Here is an 8,481-nt window from a genome sequence, read left to right as displayed (position 1 = left end):
AGCAAGAGGTTGAAAACCACACCTCCCCTTTTCCCAGTACCAGGCCTGTACTTAAATGCTGAAAAGCTGTCACAGACTGTGGAACAACAAAAATCTGACGGATCCACTTCACAAGCAGAAAACCAACAAAGTTAAACATAAACACAGATTGAATATCCAGGTATAAACTTTTAACTCAATGACACATGGTATAGCTTTAAAGTATAGTGGAGTAAAGACAAGGCTGGCGGGTAACACTTTAGAATAAGGGTCCGTTATTAATAGGTAACTATACAGGAAGTAATGCAGGACGAAGTAGTTCTACAGTAACGCTACAGCTTTTACTTAAGGACTAATATGGACTAATAGGGTCAATCCAAACAGGGTACAAACCGTGTCCAAGATGGCAGGGATCAGAACACGAGAGAATCACATCTTTCCCCTCAACATCTTTCCCCAACAGTGTTCCAGTTGGTCATCTTCTTTCTGCTCTTTGGCAAAAGACCCCCCTCCTGTGACCTGTTGAATCTCATCTTAGTACAAGTTTGAGTTTTGGGAGGGGGACTCACCATTTCTCTTGCTATCAGAGGGCAGCAGAGTTGGGCTTTGTTGTGGTCGTCAGCGGCGGCTCCCTCTGGGGCTGGCAGGATGCATAGCGGTGGACATGAGGCGTTCTAACCCCGGCCAGTCCCTTCCGATCAACACTGGCACCGGCAGATCTTTCAGAATCCCCACCTCCATCGTCCAGAAACCGGAAACAGCAGAGATGTTCACCCTCCGGGGGGCCACTTGTTGTGTGTCACTGTGCACACAGGCAAGGACATTTGGCCATACAAAGCTTACAGTACTGACAGTATCGATTTTCTGTTGATTCTTACCTTGGCTTCAGGGGCTCCAGCTGGTGGGTCGTGATGGACAGTGCAGCTTGCCAGCCAGGTCTTTGCTGGAAGCACGGGGCTCCTCAGTGGGTGTGGGCGGCTGAGCTGCCGGCCTGATTGTTGGTCGCTGGGGGCCCTCCAGCATGTGTTACTCCTGAACCACCCTCTGGGTAAACGGCGGCGCTCTCTCCTGAGGCTCCCAATGTTGGGCCGCATCCACCAACTCGACGAGCTCCAGGGCATCCTCGCATCCTTACCGCTTGCCGGTGTGTTCAGGGAAGGACTCGCAGAAACTGATCAACCATGACGCGCTCCGCTACCTGACTGGCTGATGGATCCCCCTCTAGCAGCCAATGTTGCGTCGGGTGTGTTAGTTCGACCACTTGGGCACGGGCTGGGACATGGGGCTGGTACTGCCAGTCATAGAATAGTTGGCCTGCAGAGATGAAGGAAAGGCCCAGACGAGCGAGAATCTCCCTCCATACCTCCAGGTATTTCTCCACAGCTTCACGCAGGAGGGAGAAGTCATACAGTCATCCGGGTGCCATCCTTCCGCTTGGGCCATTGACTCAAACATTTGCAAATATGCCTCGATGTCATCATGGGCGGACATTTTCGGCAGCATCAACTTGGTGGTCAGGCAACAGAGCATGCTGAGCTCCAACTTTATCTCGCCCTGCTGGGTGGTCAGATGCACCACAATCTGTTGTTGGCAGATGCTGACCTCGGTGAGCCGCTGTAGTACCTCCTTTATCTCAGGGGAGGAGCGCGTCATTGTGCTGCAGAAAACTGAGAAACGGAGAACACAAAAAAAAAATGCCTGCATTCTCCACTAGTGTGACGGGGTGAAGAATCACACGACAAGGAGAGTTCAAACAATGAACTCTCATTGCGGGTTTATTTACAATGAGTGAAATAAAATGGGTGTAAATGTCCAACTGTGTCCCGGTGCTGATGTGCTGTCTCTCTCTCTCGCTCAGTGTGGTGCATTGGGTCTGTGCCTTGTAAGATGAGACTAATCGGTCATTCGCAGCTCCCTGAAGGAGACAAGATACAAAAGTTAATCTCAGCTTCTCTGGAGTCATAGCACAAAGTCTGGCATGCCTCGTGGTGCAACATGGTATACATATAACACACACAAGAGGGCAGTCTATCATAGACACTTAACATGAACTCATAACAGGCTCTGTTTGAAACTCCTCTGGTGTTGTCTACCTACCTTTATGCCCCCTGTCATCGCCTTAGTATGAGGAGCTCTTGGAGGTGGTTTCTCATGCTATAGCTAAATTAAATATTGATTGGCCAGCCAAGGTAAAGAATGAGCAGAGCCGTAGTAGGCTCAACAAGCATTTTTTGCGCGCTCATCCTCCACAAGGTTCAAAGTGGAGCCATTCTTTTTCCAGATATTCACACAGCAGTGTCGAGATCCTGGAATAAACCATTCTCAGCTCGTCTCTCTCTGCATTTGAATGTTATGGTAATGTTGTGGGGATGAAAGAGGGTGGTTATAAAACGATGCTGTAGGTTGTGCAGACACTTGTGCGGGAGCAGTCTCACACAAGTGCCTGTTCCTCATATATGGAGACACAAAAGCAGAGCGTTGCTCAAAGTCAAAACAGGATCTGTGCATTGTGCTTCAGACTAAGAGGGCAAAGAAGCCCTGACGGTCATGCCGCAGGGCTTCAGAAGGCAGCATCTTTAGGAGAGCAGCGGTATACACCACATTACACGTGTCCGTCTGCCTCCGATGTCCTCAGGGGACCACCCCACTAACCCTGCCAGTGTTACAGGGCGTGATGTCCCGGGTGAGTGTTACTCTTAGTGTCAGTCTGTGTTTCGAGCACTGAAACAATTCCTCCCTGACTTAAGAGATCGACATGTGTTGGCGCAAATCAACTGTTTCTCGTTGGGTCCTGCAAACTGTAGACCACACATCTGTGGTCTCTTACATAAACCACCAAGGAAATCTGCGTTTGCGCCCCTTGTTCAAGCTGGCACACCAGATCCTTATGTTGGCCCAGGACAAATTACTCTCATTGAGAGCCCTCTATATTCCTGGGCATTTAAATGTGGAAGCTCACATCCTGTCGAGGCAGGGGCAGAGGCCCGGGGGATAGATGTTGTACCCCCAGGTGGTGGAGCAGATCTGAAGAGTGTTTTACCAGGCAGAGATGGACCTCTTTGTAATTTCAGAGAACGCACAATGTCTCCTCTGGTTCTCTCTAGTTCATCCAGGGCTGGATGCCATGATACAGACATGGACCAGGCTTCCTTTCCCCTGATCGCTCTGCTTCCCTGAGTTCTGGAGAGAGTGCGCCAAGGAGAGCGAAACTCTATGCCATGAAGTGGAAACTTTTCACTTCATGGTGTAGAGACTTCCAGCTTGACCCAGTTAACTGCTGGAGTTCCTGCAGGCTAGGTTCTCTACAGAGGTCACTCACTCAACCCTGAAGGTTTACATGGTGGTGATCTTGGCCTACCACACCTCTCTCACAGTTGGTAGAGATCCCCTGGTGACACATTTCCTCCGTGGTGAACCGAGGAGAGGAGGTGACCTTTTGGCCCTCTCAGTGGCCCTTTCGTTTTTATAGTTTGTGACTGGCATGGCCAAGGCTTCCTGTACCTGTGAGCGTCCCTATGGTCACACCATAGCCAGTTGTACTTCAGATTTTAATTCTCCTCCCTTTCAGAAACCAGGGCAGCATCTCATTCCCCATAGCATCATCAATGCGGCTCGAGTTCCTAAAAGAGGAATGCCTCCAGGTTACGTATGGAACCATGGATCCTTGAAGGAACAAGAAGCTGCATCTTGTAACCACCATTTCACTGGTTTGATTTCACACATGATTCAGAGCACGCTGGAAGGTGTTCCCCATAGCTTCATTGTGCGATGTCCCGTTCTTTCGAGGAACCATGGTTACATATGTAACCTGGAGACATTTAATCAGTCAAACAAAATAATGCGTAACAAAATACTGTATTATACGTTTGTGTCCATATGCTTTTTTTTTTTTAAAGGTGATATTGTGAGATGGGATGACTCTGGTAGGTTGGTGTTTATTTAGTTCATGATATGGCATGTATTATTGTTTTTTTATTTGTGGAAAATGTTTTTCATATTGGGAATTTTTAATTATAATTTTTCAAATGAAACATTTTCTATATTTGCTATATAGAAATTAACTTTCCTTGCTTTGCCTACCAATATAAAATATTGCTATTTTAAAAACTTGCACAATGCAGAAATTCAGACAAGGGCCAAAAACTTTCACATTGTATAATTTTTAAGTCAAACACATCACAAACATAAAAATATAAGAACACAGAATGCTTAAGGTAATTTCATTACAACAGAAAAAAAAATTCTAGCTAGATATGTTCCTCAATTCTTACAAATGACAGTCTGCAAAATGTCACTTGTTTTGTTACAGATAATTTTTATCAAATATTATTTAATTAGTTTGTATGGCCTGTGCATTTCATGTCATTCAAATGAAAGAGGGCTCCACATTTATTAAAAAATACTTTTTTTGTGAACATAGCTCTGCTTCATGGTGCTTCTCAAGGGCCTTGTCTTAGATGTGCTTGTTTAAACAGGCACTGTTCAGGAAATAGGAGACATAAACAGCTTGTTCACAAATAATGATTATATGTCACATCTATTAGCAATCATTTACCAGCTGCTGTTTTATACTTAAATTTGCATTATTTATTTTTCCTCTGGGAAAAACAATGTTTTAGAGTTTACAGTGTATTAGTGGAGTTGATTTTAGCCATTTAAGGCCTTCAAGAGAGCAAATAGTGTACATGTTCACAGTAAGCACATACATACTAGGCAGTACATCTAAACTTTTTACAGAATTTACATAATTGGTGCACTGGTGACATGCAATGTTTTATGAGTGCTAAACACAAGAACCCTAACTATTCCATTCAAAGACAGATGAGCTTATTCATATTTGTTCTTTGTGCTATTCATGTAAGTATATAAACAGTCATTTCTCTTCTGGGAACAGATTGAAGTACTGTGATGAAGGTTCAAATATTTTCAGTGTCAAAATATATTTAGCTGACACTCTAAACCATTGATAAAACATTGCATAAATAAGTGGATTCATGCAGGAATTCATACATAACATCAATACATTACATTAATTATAAGAGCATCACTTTCATCATGCCCAAAAGAAAGAGTAACTATGTAGTATGGCGTCCAAAAAAGAAGATAAACCAGTACTACAATCCCTAAGGTTCTTGCAGCCTTTTTTTCTGATTTGGCCTTTTTTTCTGTGACTGAATTTAAATGCTTAGCTTGCCGTTTTGCTACAAAGCAGATTTTCATATACAAAGGAATAATTATACAGCAAGGTGCCACTAAACAAACAAAAGTATCTATTATTAGATTTTCCAGTGTTACAACAAGTACACATTCTCCAATACACGTGTGGTTTCTCTCTGGATGGAGTAAAAACTCATACAATAGATAAAATGAATAAAAGAAAGAGAATAACCAGTTTACAACAATAGAAACAACAACTCTATTAGTATTGACCTTCAGTGGATATAGCAAAGGGTCATTCACAGCAATGAACCGATCCACGGATATAATAATCATATTACCAAGAGATGCTACAACAACCACATAGAGAATAAGAGGAAATATTGAACAGAATATTTCTCCAAAGTACCAGCATGGCTCAATGAGTTTCATTCCCTGCACTGGCATGAGAATCAGTCCTGCGATCAGATCAGCCACGGCCAGAGAGGATCAGCACATTGGTCGGAGTGTGGAGCTGCTTGAAGTGTGAGATGGAGACAATCACCAACAAGTTCAGAAACACAGTGAACACTGATGTTACAGAAACGAAAATGTACACAACAATGTACTCGGCTTCTGGTCTGATGCTTTTGGTACAAGACAAATTGTTGTCTGGAAAGCAGTATCGGACTGTTTGATTGTCCACATTTGTCACTTCCCAATCAGACACTTTCATGATGGATGGATATTGAAGAGTAGACTCTGTGTGAAGATGCTTGTCAGTTAGGTCCCTGATCCTTGTCACTGACATGACCTAGCTTTATACGAATGAAAAGCACAGCGACCAGCCCATTCAAAACAAGGTTTCATTATTCAGCTCTCAAACCCACCCACTAATGAATATGCATAGACCTGCTTAATTTGATCTGTACTGAATAGTGGATTAGTGAATCCATTAATGCCTATTTACTTTTATATTTTTCCAATGATTACAGCTTTGTCCTAACATGTATTAATTTTATCAGAACAATTAGTCCAGTTCACCAATTTCCATTGTACTCAAAATGATATGCACGTTAACAATCAATCAGTAATCTGTATTTTTTCAAATCGGGTATAGAGTCATTTTCAGTACAGGGCTACTGTGTGCTTTCATCACACAGATCTCTTTGTCCTCCTCTGTGATTCAATCTTTATGTAAGACTAATAAGTGCTTAGAGGTCAATCATGGCCCATCTTTTAAAACACTTCATGTAACATGGTGGTACTCTTTGAAGTATGCCACTGTATACTGCTTCTATGATGCTGTGGGTGAAGGTGGATCCTGGTTGTTCTGAGGGCCGCTTTGTCACCTGAACTGAAGACTTCATTATGGCTTTTGGGCAGTTTGGGGTTTTAGCATTTAGCCAGGGCCTCTAGTTGGGCAATATATTGACAGTACAACATCATGTTAGTAATATTCAGCAGTATTACTGATTGTATGGTATAGACACTGTTGAATGAGAACTGGAATGATGTGTTCTACTTTCCTAATTGATGATCTTTACACTGTCATTAAACTGAGCTGAATCAACACTGAACTGACCTCAGCTGAACAATACTGTTTTTAGAGCTCAACAGCAGAATTAGCATTTTACAGCATTTTATGAAATCAAGATCTAATGGATCTAATGTCATTAGAATGCCTGTATCTATTCATCTATTCATCACATTGAATTCTTTCATCAACTAGGTTTTAACTTTTATTGTAGCTATATAGGTGCTGTAGTTTTTCTTGTAGTTTGGCCAAAATGTCATTATATAAATGATGCAGCACTATATTTAAAGTGTACAAAATTAAAGGCCTATTGTCTACAACTAGACAACAGAAACCAAGACTCTAAGCAGGGACACTTCCCTCTCCCCAGACACTTCCTCCAGCTCTTCCAGGTGAACAATGAGGTGCTCCCAGGCCAGCCGAAAGACATAGTCTCTCCAGCGTGTCCTAGGTGTTCCCTGGGGCCTCCTCCCGGTGGGACATGCCCGGAACACCTCCACTGGGAGGCGTCCGGGAGGCATCCAGAACAGATGCCCGAGCCACCTCAGCTGACCTCTCTCAATGTGGAGGAGCAGCGGGTCTACTCCAAGCTCCTCCCGAGTGACTGAACTCCTCACCCTATCTCTAAGGGAGCGCCCAGCCACCCTACGGAGGAAACTCATTTCGGCCGCTTGTATCTGGGATCTTATCCTTTTGGTCATGGCCCAAAGCTCATGACCATAGGTGAGAGTAGGAACAAAGATTGGCTGATAAATCGAGAGCTTCGCATTGCCGCTCAGCTCCATCTTCACCATGACAGACCAATCCATCGTCCGCATTACTGCAGAGGCTGCACCGAGATACTTAAACTCCTCGACCTGAGGCAGGAACTCCCCACCAACCTGAAGGGGGCAATCCACCCTTGTATGACTGAGAACCATGGCCTCAGATTTGAGGTGCTGATTCTCATCCCAGCCTCTTCACACTTGACTGCAAACCGCCCCAGTGCACACTGTAGATGCAGCCAACAGGACAACATCATCCGCCAAACCAGAGATGATATCCTGTGGCCACCAAACCAGACCCCCTCTGGCCCCCAGCTGCGCCTAGAAATCCTTTCCATAAAAATAATGAACAGGATTGGTGATAAAGGGCAGCCCTATCGGAGTCCAACATGCACCGGGAACAAGTCTGACTTACTGCTGGCAATGCGAACCAAACTCCTGCTCTGATCATACAGGGACCGGACAGACCGAGGAACACCGTGAGGAACCCAGTTGAATGCGTTCTCCAAATCCACCACGCATATGTGGACTGGTTGGGCAAACTCCCAGGAACCCTCCAGTAGCCCTGCTTCCAAGTGATGCTGCAGAGTTGTGTCAGCCACAACATCCAGAGACCTGAGGTACTTGAGGATCTTGTCCACCCCCAGAGGGCCACTGAGGAGCTTCTTAATAACTTTAGTGATCTCAGCCAGGGTGATAGTTGAGTCCCCCCGGGTCCCCGGCCCCTGCTTCCTCAAAGTATTCCTTTCACCGCCTGACAATGTCCCCAGTCAAGGTCAGCAGATTCCCACCAGATAGTCCTTTTCCATGGTCTCACCAAACTCCTCCCAGACCCAAGTTTTGCCTCCACAACCACCGGGCAGCAGTTCGCTTGGCCCACCGATACCTATCAGCCGCCTCAGGAGTCGCACGATCCAACCAGGCCCGATCGGACTCCTTCTTCAGCTTGACAGCATCCCTTACTTCTGGTGTCCACCACCGGGTTTGGGGGTTGCCGCCACGACAGGCACCGGAGACTTTACATCCACAACTCCGGATGGCTGTGTCGACAATAGAGGTCAATAG

The 8,481-nt window shown here is 45.0% G+C and overlaps 1 pseudogene; it reads right to left on the bottom strand.

The window, feature by feature from the left end:
• Positions 1–4,852: 4,852 nt before the first annotated feature.
• LOC122356766 lies at positions 4,853–5,926 on the bottom strand (annotated as a pseudogene).
• Positions 5,927–8,481: the final 2,555 nt, after the last annotated feature.

Source organism: Puntigrus tetrazona, chromosome 13, assembly GCF_018831695.1.
Source record: "Puntigrus tetrazona isolate hp1 chromosome 13, ASM1883169v1, whole genome shotgun sequence".
Classification (NCBI taxonomy): domain Eukaryota; kingdom Metazoa; phylum Chordata; class Actinopteri; order Cypriniformes; family Cyprinidae; genus Puntigrus; species Puntigrus tetrazona.
Note: the sequence above shows the minus strand (reverse complement) of the source record. Positions and strands in the feature narration are given on the sequence as shown.